This window comes from Python bivittatus, unplaced genomic scaffold (assembly GCF_059951505.1).
Source record: "Python bivittatus isolate LINGU-HERP-01145 unplaced genomic scaffold, Pbiv_v1 ctg000700_np1212, whole genome shotgun sequence".
NCBI lineage: Eukaryota > Metazoa > Chordata > Lepidosauria > Squamata > Pythonidae > Python > Python bivittatus.
Window position 1 is genome coordinate 103,324,549 of NW_028277098.1, and position 21,226 is coordinate 103,345,774.

The 21,226-nt window shown below is 51.8% G+C and overlaps 1 pseudogene; it reads left to right on the forward strand.

The window, feature by feature from the left end:
* Window positions 1-723: 723 nt before the first annotated feature.
* Window positions 724-9,407, forward strand: LOC112542578 (kunitz-type serine protease inhibitor spermatin pseudogene; annotated as a pseudogene).
* Window positions 9,408-21,226: the final 11,819 nt, after the last annotated feature.

Genomic DNA, 21,226 nt, shown 5'->3' on the forward strand with positions numbered 1-21,226 from the left:
CCTGAATTGTCCAGTTTCTTCTTCCGGCTTAGAAGGAAGTCCCCAGAGGCTCAGGGTAGACAGTGAGGCTTGACCTTAGTTACAAATAGCCAGTTGACCTCAAATGGAGGAAAAGCCCAGCATTGCAACGGTGGCCAAAGTTCATGTCTGCCCCCCGCCCCACCCTGGAAGAGGGATCTGCACGCTGCAACTGCCTGTTGAGAAAGGTGGGGCGAACTTTCCCCGCAGGCAGGAAGCAGGAACGTGAGGATTCAGCTCCTCTTGGGCGAAGCTTGAGAGCTATGATTTCCCCCTCAAAATCGGTCAGCGTTTGGGTGGGGATCACTTTCAAACCCTACCCCTAATGTTGCAAGAGCCTCCCGAGCCACAGCTATGACAATGACAAAGGCGCGTGACCCTTCCGGTGCCTTCAGCCAGGGCACCCTTTGTAATTCCGATGTGCCAACCGATGCTGCAATGCAATGGACGTGGATCCGGGAAGGAGCAGTAGCCGGAGGGCTCGTCAGCTCTGCCCTGGGCGAAGGCTGAATGCAATCTCCGTGGGCCTCCACCAGTACAGATGACGCTTATCTGCCCCACCTAGGGAGGGAAAATGCACGGTCGGTTGGATGAGAAAGAGATCCCCACGCCTTCCCATATCATGCAACGGCCCTTCTCACTTCCTCAAAGCGGGACTTAAACGTCCCTCCAGCCGCAGCCTCGCATTCCCCCCGGAGCAGCGCCATGAAGGCTGTGCATGGCCTCCTCCTTCTGGGTATCCTCACCCTCCTGGCTGAGCTGCCCCTTTCATTGGGGCAAAACGGTAAGGGGGGCCCGCTTTGCAAATCGCCCGGCCCCATTTAGGAAGAGCTGCTGAGAGATCTGCAAATGAAATGAAACAAAGGGGAGGGGAGGGGAGGGGGTTCCGTTACATTCTGTTGTCCTCCCGGTGCCTCGAGGGCCCTTGCGGGGCAGGACGGCAGGTTCGCAGCTAAGAAAGAATGAGAAGGGCCCAAGAGAAGGGCCCGTGCCCAGCCCCTGCCCCGAGCCCCTCCCTGTACTCCAGCCAAGCCGGGTGCCAAACAGTTGCCAGCGTTCCTCCTCATCCCAATCCAGGTGGCTGAAGTCTCCCACTTCTTCCACGTCTCTCCTCCCTGAAGGTTCTGCACTTGGCTGAGGAGAGCATTATCCGGATCCCCTGCTGGCTCAGATTCCCATAGCGCTGCCCCAAAACCAGACCTTTCGTGCTTCCCCTTCCTTCTGTTCTGACTGAAATGCTCTTCTCAGGGCCCTATACTCAGACTCTCCCTTCAATCTGGGCACGGCCCTTGTCGCCATTTCTTTCACACATGCTTCTCCTTCCCTTTTGTCGGGCCTGTTCCTGTTTCGTTTTATTTACTTTCCAGTTTACTTTCCAGTTTTATTTACTTTCCTGTTCATCCCAATGAAATGACAACTTTTTCTGCTTGAGCTTGTCAGTCAAGGAAAAAACTCCTTTCTCTTATACTGCTTAGGATCTCTTTACATACAATTATGCCTGTATCATTAATCTTCAATCTACTATTAAAATGTTGCTGTAACACTTGGTCTCTCATCTTCTTCCTGACAAAGTGCACAGGAATATCCCTTGGTATCTCTCTCAGTTTTGCAAATTGTGTGTTGATTGCAAATACGTTATCTACCTCAGCTTCCATATCATACTCATCCCATTCCAGAAGGTTGTTTAAGGTTGAACATTTTCTCTAATGTTTTCACCAGGATCCTCTGGAACTGCTCTGAATCTCAAGCAGAATTCTTTTTCTCTCAGTTCAATTGTCTAAATCCTTTTCCATCGCTCTGTAAGATTTCCACTCTATCATTAATTTGTTTTACGTCTCCAATCAATTGTCCTACAGGTTCTTCAGTTTTTAAAACTTCTTTCATTTCCACTTTCATCTTTACAAATCTTTCTTCCATTCTCCGTTCAGATGCAGCCAAGTCACTTTTAACAGATTCAGATACGTTCTTCCCCATCTCTTCAAATATTTTCTGTAATATCTCTGGAGTAATCTGCTTTTCTGTGGGTTGCTCTAAGATCCTAATCTCCCTTCACCCAATTTTGCTGCTTTCCTCGCCATTCTTTTATTGGTAATCCAAAAGTCAAAGTGAATCAATTACAAAGGTGACAGTATAACACAAGCCTGTCTCTTTTTCCCCCCTCTTATTTCTCTGATTAGTCTTCTGGTGTTTGAAGGTGGGGACATTTCCTCTTCTCCGCTTGGGTCTAACGCTTCACCCTTAGCATCGGCTGCCAGGGCTCTCCCACCCCCACAGTATGTACTGCCATGCCTTCCATGGTCTCCACGTGGAGCATGTGCTGCGGTCTGTTGAAGGAGAGAGGATTGCACGGAGAGACACTCTTGTCCCACCTTCTTTAGTCCCACTTTGTCCAGGAGGACCTCAGGTTTGGCAGGCGGGGGGAGCTCAGATCCTAGGGGTGGACATACAACATGCAAGAATCCCAGAGCTGAGCACAAGGGTGGGGAAGCATGTTAGAGATTTGCATGCCAGCTACTCTAAGAAGAGATGGACTACACTGGACTCCCTTCCAAGCCAACAAACCCTCTTTTCACAACAGAAAGATGTCTCCTCCCTGCTGACTGGGGACCATGCACAGGCTACTTCCCTCGCTTTTTCTACAACCGAGATTCTCACAAGTGCAAGCTGTTCATTTATGGTGGCTGTGAGGGAAACGCCAACAATTTTCGGACTTTAGAGGAATGCCGTTCTGCCTGTGAAGGTAAAGGGGGCAGCGGCTCTGGTGGTGGGTTGGCACTGGCAAGGAAGTCCAAGTTGGGGGAAAAGAGGGAGCAGCTTCAGACCCAAAGATCAGTGGAATGAAGATTTGCCAAGGAAAGGCCAATCTAGACCCAACCTTTGGCAACATTCTGCCAAGTGGGAGAGAAGCGCCATTCCGGCTCCCTTGTCTTCTGCCGGTCCTCCCAGATGGACGTTGAGTGGTGGATGCAAAGACAGCAGCAGAAAAATAATGAAGTGCCCATTACAGTTTGTACAAGATAGATTCAAACAGTCATCACTGTTATACAGTGGTTTATTGCATGGAAACAAACTATGGTTTCCTTCAGGGGATGTTTGGATATCACCACAAGCCACACAAAGGTAAAAGATGGCTTATTGCTATAAGAGGTGCAAGCGGTGTTCCTCCCCTCTAAAATAGAAGGCATTGTGCCCTCTCAGTGGAGAACCGCCTTTCCCACTAGATCTTCTCCGTTCCGTTCTCCTCCCGGTGCCTCGAGGGCCCTTGTGGGGCAGGACGGCAGGTTCGCAGTTCAGAAAGAATGAGAAGGGCCCAAGAGAAGGGCCCATGCCCAGCCCCTGCCCCGAGCCTCTCCCTGTACTCCAGCCAAGCCGGGTGCCAAACAGTTGCCAGCGTTCCTCCTCATCCCAATCCAGGTGGCTGAAGTCTCCCACTTCTTCCACGTCTCTCCTCCCTGAAGGTTCTGTACTTGGCTGAGGAGAGCACTATCCGGATCCCCTGCTGGCTCAGATTCCCATAGCACTGCCCCACAACCACACCTTTCGTGCTTCCCCTTCCTTCTGTTCTGAATTAAATCCTCTCCGCAGGGCCCCTATACTCAAATGCTCCCTTTAATCTGGGCAAGGCCCTTGTCGCCATTTCTTTCACACATGCTTCTCCTTCCCTTTTGTCGGGCCTGTTCCTGTTTCGTTTTATTTACTTTCCAGTTTACTTTCCAGTTTTATTTACTTTCCAGTTCATCCCAGTGAAATGACAACTTTTTCTGCTTGAGCTTGTCATTCAAGGAAAAATACTCCTTTCTCTTATACTGCTTAGGATCTCTTTACATACAATTATGCCTGTATCATTAATCTTCAATCTACTATTAAAGTGTTGCTGTAACACTTGGTCTCTCATCTTCTTCCTGACAAAGTGCACAGGAATATCCCTTGGTATCTCGCTCAGTTTTGCAAATTGTGTGTTGATTGCAAATACGTTATCTACCTCAGCTTCCATATCATATTCATCCCATTCCAGAAGGTTGTTTAAGGTTGAACATTTTCTCTAATGTTTTCACCAGGATCCTCTGGAACTGCTCTGAATCTCAAGCAGAATTCTTTTTCTCTCAGTTCAATTGTCTAAATCCTTTTCCATCGCTCTGTAAGATTTCCACTCTATCATTAATTTGTTTTACGTCTCCAATCAATTGTCCTACAGGTTCTTCAGTTTTTAAAACTTCTTTCATTTCCACTTTCATCTTTACAAATCTTTCTTCCATTCTCCCTTCAGATGCAGCCAAGTCACTTTTAACAGATTCAGATACGTTCTTCCCCATCTCTTCAAATATTTTCTGTAATATCTCTGGAGTAATCTGCTTTTCTGTGGGTTGCTCTGAGATCCTCATCTCCCTTCACCCAATTTTGCTGCTTTCCTCACCATTCTTTTATTGGTAATCCAAAAGTCAAAGTGAATCAATTACAAAGGTGACAGTATACCACAAGCCTGTCTCTTTTCCCCCCCTCTTATTTCTCTGATTAGTCTTCTGGTGTTTGAAGGTGGGGACATTTCCTCTTCTCCGCTTGGGTCTAACGCTTCACCCTTAGCATCGGCTGCCAGGGCTCTCCCACCCCCACAGTATGTACTGCCATGCCTTCCATGGTCTCCACGTGGAGCATGTGCTGCGGTCTGTTGAAGGAGAGAGGATTGCACGGAGAGACACTCTTGTCCCACCTTCTTTAGTCCCACTTTGTCCAGGAGGACCTCAGGTTTGGCAGGCGGGGGGAGCTCAGATCCTAGGGGTGGACATACAACATGCAAGAATCCCAGAGCTGAGCACAAGGGTGGGGAAGCATGTTAGAGATTTGCATGCCAGCTACTCTAAGAAGAGATGGACTACACTGGACTCCCTTCCAAGCCAACAAACCCTCTTTTCACAACAGAAAGATGTCTCCTCCCTGCTGACCGGGGACCATGCACAGGCTACTTCCCTCGCTTTTTCTACAACCGAGATTCTCACAAGTGCACGCTGTTCATTTATGGTGGCTGTGAGGGAAACGCCAACAATTTTGAGACTTTAGAGGAATGCCGTTCCGCCTGTGAAGGTAAAGGGGGCAGCGGCTCTGGTGGTGGGTTGGCACTGGCAAGGAAGTCCAAGTTGGGGGAAAAGAGGGAGCAGCTTCAGACCCAAAGATCAGTGGAATGAAGTTTTGCCAAGGAAAGGCCAATCTAGACCCAACCTTTGGCAACATTCTGCCAAGTGGGAGAGAAGCGCCATTCCGGCTCCCTTGTCTTCTGCCGGTCCTCCCAGATGGACGTTGAGTGGTGGATGCAAAGACAGCAGCAGAAAAATAATGAAGTGCCCATTACAGTTTGTACAAGATAGATTCAAACAGTCATCACTGTTATACAGCGGTTTATTGCATGGAAACAAACTATGGTTTCCTTCAGGGGATGTTTGGATATCACCACAAGCCACACAAAGGTAAAAGATGGCTTATTGCTATAAGAGGTGCAAGTGGTGTTCCTCCCCTCTAAAATAGAAGGCATTGTGCCCTCTCAGTGGAGAACCGCCTTTCCCACTAGATCTTCTCCGTTCCGTTCTCCTCCCGGTGCCTCGAGGGCCCTTGCGGGGCAGGACAGCAGGTTCGCAGTTCAGAAAGAATGAGAAGGGCCCAAGTGAAGGGCCCATGCCCAGCCCCTGCCCCGAGCCCCTCCCTGTACTCCAGCCAAGCCGGGTGCCAACCAGTTGCCAGCGTTCCTCCTCATCTCAGTCGAGGTGGCTGAAGTCTCCCACTTCTTCTGCGTCTCTCCTCCCTGAAGGTTCTGTACTTGGCTGAGGAGAGCACTATCCGGATCCCCTGCTGGCTCAGAAGCCCATAGCACTGCCCCACAACCACACCTTTCGTGCTTCCCCTTCCTTCTGTTCTGAATTAAATCCTCTCCGCAGGACCCCTATACTCAAATGCTCCCTTTAATCTGGGCAAGGCCCTTGTCGCCATTTCTTTCACACATGCTTCTCCTTCCCTTTTGTCAGCCCATTCCTCTTGAAGAAGTCATGAGGTTGTTGGAAGAGACCGCAAGGGCCATGTGCTCCGACCCTGTGCAGGGTCAGGAAAAGCAGTTCAACTCACCAGCTGAGAGGTGACTGTTTTGCCTCTCCATAGCAAACAACAGCGTCTGCAGGAGAAGAGTCCCTGATCACCTTCCCTTGGGCACCCTCTAATGTTCCTAAGTGCTCATCAGGGGTCTCAACTCAGTTGTCTTATCTCCAGAATGGCCACTCCAAGCTCTCAGCCTGTCCTCACAAGCCATGTCCGGAAGGCCCTGTGTCATCTCTGTTGTCTTCTCTGTCCCAACCTTTGAATGTCTTCCTGGAGTGTGGTGCCCAGAGTCACGCAGGGTACTGTTTGTGAGTCAGCTACCTTTGCTTCCCTTTTCAAGGGCCCTCTTGACCTTTAAGACTTTCTTCCCATGGACTCGTCTTAACTATTTCTCTGGGTTTGCTAAAATTGGCCTTTTAACAATCTGTCGTTCGAATAGGACTGGTTTTTGCACTCAGGGTGTCGCCCCTTGATCTCCAATCAGTTCCTCCCTGTTAGGATGTGCTCATTACACTCGGGGCCCACTCCGCCCAGTTCTGCTCCCAGTACTTGGCGTTCAGTTTCCAGCCCTCTGGGACCATTTCCCAGCTCTCAGGAAGAAGAGCCCCTCTGTGTTCGCAGGAGCGCCCCAAAATGATCCTAAATTGAGATAAGCACACCTTTGACATCTTTAACCCTGCCTGGGTGACAGTCCCCCGGTAAGAGCTGGCGCACAGGCCGGGGGCTTTCCTGGCGCCTCGGCAGCCTCGGCCAGGAGGGCCTTTGCACACATTTACTTATTTTATTTATTTATATCTATTTCACACTTGGACACCGCCCGTCACATACCTTGACTGATGAATGCCAGTTTTATCGGGCTTCAATTTGTTTAGTTGGTCTTATTTTGTTTAAAATGGCTTTTTGTCCTGACTATATTGTGTTTGTATTCCTGTTTGCCGCCCAGAGTTCCTTCTGGTGGACGGGCAGCCATATAAGTTTGTTTAGTAAACCAATTACACAAAGAAACTGGGAGGGCCGTGGATCTAAGAGAAGGGGGCCACACGTACGGCCCCGAACGGTGGCCCCGGCCCCGCTGGGCTGCAGGAAGGCGGCGAAGACCTGGCTTTTCGCCTAGGCACCGGGACCCAGGTGTTGATGCAGATGGAGGGGATGGTTGCTGGATGGGCGTAAGCTGTTACTGGGCCCTCCGTGCATTTTATTGTTTTAAGTGGTTGCTTTTAACGTACTGTATTTTGCTTGCCAGCCAGAGCTCCTTCTGGTAGATGGGCGGGGATATAAATTTTGGTTTACCCACATGCGTGCCTCGGAGGACGTTTCCTAGCAGCTGCTTACCATCCCCATCCTTCTGGAGAGGTGACCAGGCAGCGGTTGGTGGCTTTGGACTTTATTTACAGGTAGTCCTCACTTAACGTCAGTAATTGGGACTGGCAACTCCATCGCTAAGCGATGCGGTTGTAAAGTGTGACGTCAGGTGACTCTGCCGACTTACGATGGCAGTTGTGCCAGTTCTAGTTGCTGTTGTTAGGCGAATCCCATGCGGCCACAGCGTCCCGCAGCCACACGGTCACCATTTGCAACCTCCTGGCGGCTTCCCTGTTGACTGCTTTTTGGGAGCTGTCAGGGAAGGTCAGAAATGCTGGTTGCCAAGTGCCCGAATCCCAGTTGTGTGACTGCAGGGACGCTGCGACAGCTGCAGCTACAAGGAACAGTTATAAGTCTCCTCGTTCAGGGCTGTCGTAACTTCGAACGGTCGTTGCTGAATGAGGACTACGTGTATTTATACAATCATTCTTACTACAGTTGCATTGGTAACTAACTTCAAGAGGATTGTTAGCATGACTCTGGATCAGTCACTGGATGTTAAAGATGCACGCGTTCTTCTTGGCTATCCGGAATCGACCGAGAATTCAAGAATTGTGGGTTGCTCAGCCGTGGGGGCTGGCTAGAAGAATTCTTACGCCAGACTAAAAGGAGAAACATTCATGTATTCATCCTTTAATACTTTTTTGTTTCATTAGTTCAGCATAATAAGCTAACATAAAACAAAACAAAACCGCACTGAACCACAAACCGCTGGGATGTTCTGTTTTGCAGAAGAGCGTGGGGTGTGTCCGAAGACACCTCCAGATACGGGCACTCCTTGTGTAGACCTCTGTAGAAGCGACTCGGAATGTCCTGGGAAGCAGAAGTGTTGCCGTTATGGTTGCATGAGGGCCTGCAAGGATCCCGTCTAAGGTAAGGACATTTGCACCTGTTTAACTCCTTGATCAATCCATCTGCTCTGTCGGGGGTCTCAGATCCCACCATGGACGGGATCCAAGCAGATCAGGAGCGTGCAAAAGGCTTCTCCTGGGAGGAGTAGGCTTACCTGATCAAGCCATCGGGCAGCCCTTCCCAACATGCCGCCATCGGTCGGCAGCCACCGGCCTTGTGCTTTTCGGAGCTGTCTCGACCCTTCACCACCTGCGGGCCTCTTTCCCTCTGGCTCCTGGGTGGTGGGGAAAGGGGGCCCTCAGGCAACATTTGCATTCTTTATTCTTTATTCAAAACCTTTAAGCCCATCTCAAAACCTAACTCTGGGCGGCTTTCAACCCAAGAAGAAAACAGTGTCTGCAACCATAAAAGGAACAATACTTCCAAGGAGGACTGGCTCTGCTGCCCCACTGCCCTTCCCTGATGCTGCCACCAGGTCCTCGTCCCGCTCCGAGCTCCCCCTATCCCAACACTTGGGGGAAGAGCCAGGTCCTCAGGGGTCTTCGGGAGGTTAAAAGGGCGGGGGTCTGTCAGATCTCGGGGGGAGGGTGTTCCCTAGGGCAGGGCCTGCAACGGAAAAGGGAAGGGCCCTGGAGCGTGCCCACCCTACCCGCTCTGGTGGGATAGGCAGAGACCGCCAGGGAGATCCAGCCCCGCAGACATGGAGATCCATGGCTTGATTAGGTGGGCAAACCTCAAACCCTGGTTTCTGACTCTCAGAGAGGGTCTCTATCCCACTCGGTGATGGTTCTCATATGGACACAGCCTTGCATGTGCTCCAAGGAGCCATCTTTTGAATTCTCCCTTGTTGAAAGAGGAGCTCCGGGGCTGATCTAGGGGTCCAGCTAGTACTTGGGCAGCGCAGGAGACAGTGCTTGACAGAACTGCATACCTGACTCTGTTTCTCTTCCCAGGACCCTCTCCGTGGAGACTGGGCCTCTCCTAATTGTGTCTCGTGCACCAATTTGACTCAAAGACCCTCCTTTCTCCCCGCGGCCACCATGGAGACCCTCCCCATAAAGCATACACCGGGTGCATTTCTTCCTTGCTTGCAATAAAGGCGTTGGGTCCTGGCTTCCTTCTCAGTTTCTGGTGTCATTCTTCCTTTTCGGTCTCCTTGCGTGTTGAGCTGAGGTAAGTGGGGTGGTGGGATTCCACAAAAGCATACATTTCCATCCTCCGGCCGCCAATTTCCACTGAAAGAGCGGCAGATGAGAAGAATATGGGCATCGGGGAGCGTGAGCCAAATTAGGAGCTGCAGGGACCCCTCCCCAGGATGCGCAATTTAGGCCCTCGCAGAAGCAGTTCCAAGGACGCCGTCTTCTCCCCCATCGCCCGCAGCCCGGCGACCCCCTCCCTCCTCCCCCTTGCGCAGCCACGGCGGGCGCATTCTTCCTTTTCGGTCTCTTGCGCGCTCGGCCGAGGCAGGGCCGGGGGGGGGGATTCCACTTCACGACCATGGGCACACCGGCTCCCGGGTCGCCCACCGCTGGAGCAGGGCCACGAAGCTTCACGGGAGGGATCTCTGCAGCAAAGGGAAAATGGGGCGCCTCCCTCCTGCCTCCCCAGGGCCCAGCTGCCATGGCCCCGGGGAGCATCCGTGGGTCCACCTGGCCAGGTATCTCGGCCTCCTCCTCTCCTGGGAGTGGCAGCCACAGGTGGGGCCCTGCAGAGCCGCCCCCAATGCGACGTTTGCTCCAGTGCGGGCTTCCCCCTCTCGCTTGCATACTTGCTGCTGAGGGACCCCAGGCCCTTGTCCCAGAAAGCTCGGTCCTTTACCCGGCGTGCAAGCCCAATGAATCACACCAGGTAGGTGGGAAGGAATAAAGCTTTATCTGCAAATAAAAGGTGGCCAGTAGTAAGTTCCCGATGGGCGCACCACTGCTTGGGGTGGACCCTCTTTTACACAATTCTGAGCAACGCACAGACTATAACCCAGTCGAAAACCATGCATTCGGTCCAGCTGAGGGTGGACCAATCAGCAGGAAGTAACATGGTTCATCCGAGATATTTTATTTCACCAAACATTCCCGGGTAACTTGGCACCGGGGTCCCATCCATCACCTGAACTGATTAGCCTCCCTAGACAGAGGGGCAGATGGTCCCAGTTTCATCTACGGCTGCCGCGTCTATCGAACAAGAGGCCACCCAGCGGTCAAGGCAGTAGCAGTGGGGGCAAAACATCATAACTGTGCTAAACAGCAAGCAATCCGTGGATTAAAATGGTTTATCAATCTACGTGAATAGAAAACATAAAACATGGTTAAAATGGGCTGCCTATCTACATGTCTCTCAAGGCCAGGCCAGCGGGAGACCCTTCCTTGGGGTCTAGTGGCTTCCCCCTGTTGCGTGACAAAACAGGTCTGAGCTTGGTGCCGAAGCCAAAAGACATCCAAACACGAGGTGCAGAATGAAGGGCTGCTTTTATCAAGGGACCAGAAGAAAAGGACTCCAGCCTGTAAGGCGGCAGGAGCCCCGAACACAGTTTGCTTACAATCTTTATACTTCTCAAATCCCCTCCCTAGCCCTTCATTGGTCAAGTACTGTGGGGTTCACAACCTATCAGGTACGTCAAATACAACTTCCGTTTGTCCCGCCTTAGTCTACATCTCCCACTCCTCTGCTTTGAAGACCCTTGCCCTTATTTACACTTATCCATATTTGGGGCTTCGGTCTACGTGTCACTTTAAAGGCTATCGTGTCCCTGCAGGCTGCGGTTAAACGGTTAAACGGACAGCACCCTGTCGTAACTATATCTAAATTTCACACATCCTGTTTTCCAGGTCGTGGGCCCTCTTGCAAGCGTTCCAGCGTGTTATCTCCCCCATCTTCTGACCTTTCATTCCCACGTTTGGACCTAGGGAGTTATACTCCCCATAGGTCCACCCAATCCAAATACTATCGGTTCCTTTTTTCTATCCCCATCCCCTTTATCAACTTGGCCACCGGCTGCTTCACCAAGGGAATCACGCAAGGGAGGAACGCCAGGCCCGCTATTCCACACAAGAACATCTGCTTCACGCATGCTGTTCCCGGGAGCCACGAGAAACATTGATCTGAGCCAGTCACCCTTTGTCGTATTTGGGATGCCCTTTCTTGAAGCTCTCTGGCTGCTTCCCGAACCAAGCCCAAAAACGACACTCTTCTCCCAGGAACAGACACAACCCCCCCCCCTCCGGCTGTTGGTAGGTCTAGCCCCCTCCTGTTCTGCGGCACCGCCGCTGTGAGAGAGTCCACCTGATCCTGGATCTCCACCAGGCTATCAGCTATTTTCTCCAGGCTCTCTTGAAACTCCTGTGACAGCTCCTGGAACTTAATTGTGGAGTGGGGTATTCCTCCTACTCCGGTTCCCACCCCAGCTCCAATTCTGAGTGCCACCAGCAAAGGAATTAGTACGGGCCCCCTCTTTTGTACATGTCCCAGGAGAGGAACAGGTAGTGGTTCTCCCTCTGGGATGACCCCTATCTGGGGCACGAGATGGACCAATGTGCAGGTTCCTGTCCAAATGGATGGTAAGCATAGGTAAGCATTTCCCCCACACAGAAAGAAGAGCCCTCCCTTTTCCAGGCAGACCTCCATGTCCATGGAGAAGGCATGTTTCAGACCCTGTTCACCAGACCAGGCACTTAACATCCCAGCCAGGAACATTCCGGTCAAGGGCTGGAGCGGTGGCCTCCCCTGCTCCCGTGCTATCTCCACAACTGATCGGACTTCAGCCAAGGAGGAAACCGGGGTCCTGTCACTGTGGGTTTTCCTGCAGATTCCCTTCACCACCCTTTCAGCACCCGCCATTATATTCACCTGTGGTCGGGCAGAGAAGAGAACCTTCTTCTTGTATGATTTCTTCCGCAGAAGGTGCAAGGTCTTGTTTACCTGAAGTTCCTCATGTCCCAGTGAGCCATTTATGGCCACTTCCATTTGGCACTTTTTGTCCTCCTCTATTGTTTCCACCTCGGTTCCTTTTTCTATTTGCTCTCTTCGCACACACAGAGAGGCTTGTCCCAGCAGTGGCACCCTAACAGCCACTGGACCAAGAATGGGCAGGGCACTCAAGCCCAGCTTCTTCATCTTGTTAGGTAGGCCCTTATATAACTTTGCATCGGCACGTTGGTCCTCGTAGCGATCACTGGCCTTGGAAGCCAACTTCGCCATGGTTCCAACCCATGCCACTGGAGTTGCCTGATGGGAGGAGGAGGGCATTGGCATATAAAGTCAACAGCGTGGTGCCAACTCAGGGGCACTCTGGTTCAACAGGTCCTGAGTCACTGCCAGGGTTTCTGTGAAGTAATCCCCGTCCCTTAGCTGCCGCATGAAGTCTTGCAATGGCAGCAGCTTAAGCTTAAAGTGAGGTCGGGCTGTGGGTATAAATTTGGCCAGTGACTCCTTAAGCTCTCGGGCCTGATTGAACCGCTCGTGAAAGCGCAACCCCTCCTCAGTTTTAAATTTGGTCGCCTCGGTATGCATATTTTGGACCCAGCATGCTCCAGTTCCCATTGCTTTTTCAGAGTGACCTGGTATACAGCTTGCCCCCTGCAAGTCCCTTGCCCCATCAATGGACCATAGTGGCTCAAAGGTACATCCTGATAGATGGGCTCAGTGGTGAGATACTGTTAAGGTAATTACCATAAATTTCCTTTAAGGAGTGTGTCATTATAGTAAAACACATCTCAGGCGAAGAAGGGCGGAAAGGAATGAAGCCAGGACGGCTGTGATTGGATAGCCTAAATATAATAGTAGGCTGCTCCCTGAGCAATGTTGTTGGGGGACGTTTGGAGAAGAAGTACTGTTGAACTGCTGCTACGTCGGACTGATTCGTAAGTGTATTCTTGACCCTGGACTATTTAATGACCATTGCCTATTGCCTATATTTGCTCATTGTAATACAAGTCTGTTGGACTAAAGCTGTGTTGACTTGTTATTTACTGCTGCGCATATCTACTGGTTGATAAGTAGATATTATCTCCAAGCCTATCCCCTGATAGATACCGATGCCCGACTCCAAACATCCCGGGGATCTTTATCTTCACATTTCCCCCACATCACTCAAAATCCCCAGCATTCCCACATTCACCATTAACACAATTCCCCAGAAGATGAGAGCCCACCTCATGGTTTTTCTCGTTCATCCTCCCATCCTTCCCAAACACGTTTCCCAGGAATCTCAATGGTAGTAGGACAAAGGCAACCAACGCCAAGGTGACCTGGACGCCCCCACACTCCTAGTTTGCAATTCCACCTTCTCTTTTTCTGGCACCAGCTGCCCACAAAAGAATTAACGTCCAAATACGCAGGCTATGATGGTTCCAGTCACCCCCACTAAGGCAAACACCATGGTCCCACAGCCCTTGCTCTCTCATCAGTTGAATCCTTCTTCTTTCCCGGGACAGTTTCTGTAGAACAGGCGATATTCAAAGGGGTGGGGCTGGATTCTGTCCTCCCGCTCTCCGTACTAACGGTCTTCTCAATCCTCAGCGATGACACACTTGGTCTGGATTATAGGGGGCAGCGCCCCTCCCATGCACTCCTCAGGCTCTCTGCTTCTCGAAAAGAAGCTTTAGTCCCAAATCCGGGTCCTGTCCATCCGGCGCTTTCGGAGTCACGGTCCACTGCTCCAGCACCTCTGCGGCTAGGCACCTCTTCACTCGGGAATGATGGGTCCACGAGGACAAGCCCTCCACCTTCAGGGCGGTGTGCATGGTTATCAGGACCTGGAACGGGCCCTTCCACCTCTCTTGGAGTGGGGAGTTCAGCTTCCGAGCTCTCGCCAGCACCCAGTCCATTGGTTCAGAAGGCTGCCCTGGATGGTCTAGTCCCGTTGACCTGCTTTCCTGCATATAACGAGAAAGAGAGTTCACAGCCCCAGCGAGCTGCTTTATGTATTGGTGTAGGTTCTCTTCTCCCACCAGATGCATGGCTTCTCCTCCTGTCCTGCAGAGCGGGTAGGCCCGTCCGTGCAGGAGTTCGGAGGGACTGAGTTTGCTCCGCCTCCTCGGGGCTGTTCTGAGCCTCAACAATGCCACAGGAATCGCTTGTGGCCAATGGCAGGAAGCCAGCGGACAAGCTTGTTGTGCTACGGGCTGTCCCGCGCCGCCTCCCTTGCCGCCTTGTCAGCCACTCTGTTGCCCCTGGCCACAGGGCTATCTTCTTTTGAGTGGCCCCTCACGTGCATCCCTGCCACCTCCTGTGGGGCACATACAGCTTCCAACAATTCCAAGATCTGGGCCCGTTCTCCACGGGCCCCTTTGGCTGCTAACAACCCCCTTTCCTTCCAAATAGCCCCATGCGCATGCAAATCCCCAAACGCATACCTGCTCTCAGTGTAGATGTTAACCCTTTTCCCCGCCCCAAGTATAAAGCCCTTGTCAGAGCTTTAACCTCGGCTAATTGTGCAGAGGAGTTGCAAGGGAGGCTGCCCGCTTCCACTACCTCCCAAGGAGTTACAACCGAACACCCGGCCTTTCGAAGCCCCCCTTGCACAAGACTGCTACTGTCTGTGAACCCCTCGCAGTCTGCATTCTCTGGGGCATTGGTTCTCAACGGGGGCGGTGGGAGGATGCTGAGGGGCGGTGAACTTGTTTTGGGCGGTAGGGGGGCGGTGGGCATGTTTTGGCATTCGAACTTAGTTTTAAAACTCCCCAAAACATTTATTAAATCGATTATCCGGTTTGCACCATTTGTACCAGCAATAATACGAACTTATGCGACGGCTGCCCTCACGCGCTTCTAAGAACGGTGAGACGAGTTTGTATTCTAGGTAGGCTGACCTTGAAGAACTCGACACTACGATTCTTCTCCGACCCCAACCACCACAGCGCGTGCGTCAGCTGTCTTCCCGCGCGATTAATCGCAGTGCGTGCGTTGAGCGTCCGTTCAATATGAATGTTTGATTTGACCCGTGTTTCTTGAGTTGCTTTTCGTTCGCTTCACTTCGGTTTTTTCCCTCAGTTTCGATTTACTTTCATTGTTTATTTGGCCAGTGGGCTAGGTAAGTGCGCTTATTAGTTCTTTATCGTGGTCGTGAATTATTAATTTTGAGAAATAGTTATCTTTCCCTCATCATATTTTGCAGCCGCCAACGATGTCGGTTAATAAAAAGAAGTGTCGTCAATACAGTTCCACGTACTTGAAGTTCGGATTTGTTCCTTCGCCGTCGAACTCGCAACTACCCATGTGCAGCTACCCACCTCCCCATACCCTAAATTACAGGATTTTCACCAAGGGAGGCGTTGAAAAATTTTCCGCTCCTTAGGGGGGCGGCAGCTTCCGAAAGGTTGAGAATCCCTGCTCTAGGGGTTCGTCGGACAGGTCTGGTCTGCTTGCATACACCGAATCCATAACTTCCACGCAGTCATGTTGCAGTTCTGAATCTATCTGGGGCATCAGCGTGGCTGGGTTTAAAAGATTGCACGCTTCCAAAGCCACGGCTGGTGCATCTAATAACAAAGTCTGGTATTTAGCTTGTCTCCCGCCAGTCATCCAGAAGGCCCCCCTTGCCTCCGTTTCTTCCCTGACTCCATGTGGCACTCTCACTACCAGCTCCTGCCCTAGAGTGAGCTTTTGCGCCTCCTCTACCAGGAGGGCAGTCGCTGCCACCGCCCGCAAGCAGGCCGGCCAACCCAAAGCCACCGTGTCAATCTGCTTGCTGAAGTAGGCGACCGGCCTCTTCCAAGATCCCAACCTCTGGGCTAACACCCCGGCGGCGACCCCTTCCACTCATGCACAGACAGCACAAAGGGCTTGGAGGGATCAGGCAGCCCCAATGCGGGGGCCTGCATTAGCTCACGCTTCACTTGCTCAAAGGCTCTCTGACATTCCTGTGTCCAATCAAAGACGTCACGGTCGCTTCCCTTCAAAGCTCCATAAAGGGGTTCTGGAATCCAAATTCTGCAAAAGCCCGCATTCCCTAAAAACCCTCTTAACTGCCGCCTATTCTCGGGGGGGGGTTAATCTACAAATTGCCTCCCTCCTAGGGGCCGGGAGAGTCCGTTGCCCCTGCGATATCCCATACCCCAAATATTTTACTTCTTTCTGAGCGATTTGCGCCTTTCCGGGGATACTTTGTACCCACAGTCAGCCAGCCAGTTTAGCAGGTTTATGGTTCCTTGTATGCGCTGCTCCTCCGTTTGTGCCCCCGGCAATAAATCATCCACCTATTGCAGCAATGTGTGTTCCCGGACCCAGTCGGGCCGATACAGGTCGGCTGCCAAACACTGACCAAATATAGTAGGGCTGTTCTTGAACCCCTGTGGCAATCGGGTCCACGCGCACTGAGAGGAGACCCCAGGTCCTGGGTCACTCCACTCCAAGGCAAAGATTGGCTGGGACTCCTCTGCCAAAGGGATACAAAAGGAAGATCCTTCAAATCCAGTACCGTGAAGTATGCATCTGAAGGATTTATCTGGCCTGATAAGGTGCAAGGGTTTGGGACGGCTACGTATAGGGTGATGGTACTTTTATTCACCCCCCTTAGATCCAGCACAAATCCGAAAGAGCCATCCGCCCTTTTGACTGGCAGAACCGGAGTATCCATGGGGAAGAAATGGGCCGAATCACTCCCCATTCTAGGAACCTCTTTACCACCGGCTGGAACCCAATCTGGCCTCCCTTTTTGTTTTGTAAGGCACTCTTTGCCACCCAAGTTTCAGAGAGCCAAACAAAACTTGAGACGAGGCTTCTTTACAAGTAAACAGACGTATTTTGGCCAATACACCAAGTGGGTGAGCCCAATCAACACCGTGGCAATGACTGCTGATTGAAACCACGCCTTGCAAAACAAACGTCAGAGGTTTTATAGAAAGATACAGGGGTAAAACAATTCAAATCAGATCGTGCATCCTCTCATGCCCATGCAAGGGATTTTTGGGACGGTCTAGGGGAGGGGTAAAGGCGGGTCCTAAAGAGGTGAATCTAAATTTAACTTTCTTTGCCTGGTACCAAGCTAATGTGCAGCTTGTTTATTCAAAGACAGTCAGGCATCTAACAGATCATTGTTTCTAAAGGAAAATGGGCTGGGGGAATGCTGTGCTCTTTAAAAAGCAAGCAGCAAGTTACAAGGTAAAGTTTTAAACATAATAGGAAATAGAGTGCGCTATTAAATGTATGCTATACATTATGTGAAATATGTATATAGAGTATAAAATTGTGTATTAAAATAATGCCCTTCAGTTTCATATTGGTTAACATTACAGCCTGTCTCATTGGAAAGTATAGATTCTGGGCTACAAAACCTTGCGGTGCCATCAGCTGCCACGATCCCTCCGGCACCATCTTCAAGACCACCCTCCTTTCCCCAAACGTCAGGGTGGCCCGCAGTTTTGCTAGGATGTCCCGCCCCAGAAGTGGAATAGGGCAGTCTAGCATGTAAAATGAATGGGTCAGGTGGGTTTCCCCAACTTCACATTCCAGGGGCGGCAGGAAAGGCGCACGGACAGTCGCCCCTGACGGCCCCACCACTTCCAGATGTTCTGACCCTATCTCGGCTAATTTCCGATTTACTACCGACCTACTTGTTCCTGTATCCAACAACCTTTTACAAGGTTTACAAGGTTTTTCCCCATTTGAACTTCCACCAAGGGTTCCCCTTCCTTGGCCCCTCCAACCTTCTTCCTCCAGGGCCGTGGTGATGGCCCAGGGACACTCATTCTTCCCGTGTCCTACCTCCCTGCACTTGTGGCACCGATCAAGCTCAATCTGCCCGCGCATCAGGCTGCGCTCTCTTCCCTGGGTCAGGCCTGCCGGCCCTCCCCTCATTCCCTGAACTACACCTCCTCGCCTGCCTCTTGCGCAATGCCCCCTGCCTCCCCCTTTATCCTGTTGCCAAGAGGATGGTGCTTCTCCTTGCTTTCTGGACTTCCTCTTTCTTCCCTTTTCTCCTCGGTTGGTGAAAATATATATATTTTCCACTAGCCCAGAAATGGACTTCCTGGGGCCCCCATCTAGTTTCTGCTGCTTCTTCCTAATGTCCTCCGGCCCCCCTTCGAAGGTTTCCCTCAAGGGAAGTTACTTCTCAAGTTTCATTCGGTCCTCAGACCCGGTGTCATATGGATGGTCTCCTCCTGTCTTTTACTTTCTTCCCCATCCCCAGAGGCCCCCTTCAGTCCAATCCAACTCTCCATTTCTTCCTAAGGATAAATAGGAGATGATGAACTCTTGGGATCCCCTGGGAAAACCAATGGAGGGGCACTAGGATTTTTACTTCAACGTTTTTCACACACAACTCTATATACCCCACAGCCACAGTCTTCTTCTCACAACACACAAACATTCCACATGCACACTCCTCCAGTAGCATCGGGCTACTGGCCAATTTTAAAAACAATCCCAACCATTGTATCTTGGTAATCCTCTTTCCTTTTCCCAAACCTTTTCATCATTTTCCAATTTCACATATATCCACCGACCCCTGCGGTGGCCAAAACATACCTGGCTTGGTTAATTTCTCATGAGGCCATACCAACATACAATAATTGGCCAGCGCTTTGTCCCAGTTTCAGCCCCCCACCCAAATCCTCAAAGTTTGCCAAAACACAACCTATCAGAGTGTCCTTGGGCAACTGTCGGACTCCCTTGACCCCCAGGGTCCTGTCCACCTGGGGCTTCTGTCTCGACCTTCCGGAAGTTTTGTCGCCCATCCCCTTGCGCACTATTTCAACCAGGCAGAGTACCTGGCCCGGCTTATTCCGGCGGGACTTCCCCGACCGCACGGAGCCTCGCTCCCCACTCTCCTGCAGAGCGTCCTCTGACTAGCCGCACCCCGTCCCCAGACCCCTTGTCCTTCCCTGAAGTTTCACCTTGGTCCCACCGTCCGAGTCCTTCTTTTTCCCTCTCAACTCGGGATTACAGTCCAGTCCTTGTCCATTTAAAGCCTGGATTCTGTGAAACTGGAACCGTGGTGGAGTTGCCAAACGTCACAGGGCGGACCCCTTACCTGAGGAAGCCTCCTGGACCACTCCGATATCCTTCTCCGTGGATTTCAAGGGGGAGGGAAATTGTCTGCACCTCGATTTTCTTGGGCTTCGACCTTTGAGTCCGACACCGACCGTGGAGACGCAGTCCGGGGCCAAGTCTCAGAGTTGTGCAGTTTTCTCACTTTCACTCAAACCACAATTCAACTCCTCACTCACTCCGTGCTTCCAAAGACCCAAAGGGTCTCCTGGCACGTCTCAAGCGCTCCACAGGGAAATCTCTCTTTCACACACTCTCCCAACTGCTCACTCACCTGACTTGGAGGCCTCCCCTCCAAAGTGCTCCCAGGCGGTGGCAGATCCAAGCGGTTAATGCCGGACGAGCCCCCAAAATGTTGCGCCACAAAACGGGTCTGAGCTTGGTGCCGAAGCCAAAAGACATCCAAACACGGGGTGCAGAATGAAGGGTTGTTTTTATCAAGGGACCAGAACAAAAGGACTCCAGCCTGTAAGGCGGCAGGAGCCCCGAACACAGTTTGCTTACAAGTTTTATTCTTCCCAAATTCCCTCCCCGGTTCCTCATTGGTCAGGTACTGTGGAGTTTACAACCGATCAGGTTCGCCAAATACAACTTCCGTTTGTCCCGCCTTCGTTTACATCTCCCACTACCCTCCTCTAAGGCCCCTTGCTCTTATTTACAGTTATCCGTATTTGGGGCTCCTACTTACGTGTCCCTGCAGGCTGCGGTTTAAACGGACAGCACCCTGTCGTAATGATCTACATTCTTCCCCTTTTTATATGGGTGCAAGCTGCTTTAAGCCTATATCTAAATTTCACACATCCTGCTTTCCAGGCCGTGGGCCCTCTTGCAAGCGTTTCAGCATGTTATCTCCCCCATCTTCTGACCCTTTGCCCCCCCTCGCTGTTCTTGGTCTTGCAGAGGCTTCCATGCATCCTGCTTGGGGTGGACCCCCTTTTACACAATTCTGAGCAACGCACAGACTATAACCCAGTCGAAAACCATGCGTTCGGTCCAGCTGAGGATGGAGCAATCAGCAGGAAGTAACATGGTTCATCCGAGATATTTTATTTCACCAAACACTCCCGGGTAACTTGGCACCGGGGTCCCATCCATCACCTGAACTGACCGGCCCCCCTAGACAGAAAGGCAGATGGTCCCAGTTTCATCTACGGCTGCCACGTCTATCGAACAAGAGGCCACCCAGCGGTCAAGGCTGTAGCAGTGGGTGCAAACCACCATAACTGTGCTAAATAGCAAGCAATCCGTGGATTAAAATGGTTTATCAATATATGTAAATAGAAAAGATAAAACATGGTTAAAATGGGCTGCCTACCCATGTCTGTCTCAAGGCCAGGCCAGAGGGAGACCCTTCCTGGGGTCAAGCGGCTTCCTTTTATTGGTCTTGCAGAGGCTTCCGTGCGTCCTCTGCTCAGGAAGCGCAAGGCGCACGGCGGCCTTGGCCCCAGAAGGCCGCACAGCCACTGCTCCTTTGGGGGGGCTCTTGGCTGGGCTGGGGGGAAGGCTGGGCCTGTGGGAGGAGGCAGGGGGGGCGAGAGGCAGCCTCAACGGGCAGGAGCACCGGGGGGGGTGAGCCTCCATCTCCCTCGCCACGGAACTGGGGTCTTCCCGCTGCGGCCTCTGTCCCTCCCCTGGGAGATAGGACTCTCCGCTGGGCCCATCGAGGCCCTCCTCTGGCCTGCTCAGGACCTCCTCAAGTTGGGGCTGGAGTGGGGAGGAATGGGGATACGCGTACGTGTGTGTGGAGCTTTGGGGATGTCGTGGACACGTCTGTGCAGGTTCCTTCGGCAGCAATATGGCGGCCTTCGGGCAAGTTTTGGGACTGCAGACCTGGGAGCTCTTGGTGGTCCCCCATCCACAGCTACCACGTCCAGCCCTGCTTGGGTGTTCCGGACCAGCCAAGGAGGACGCGGTGCTGCCACGTCTGTGCCCG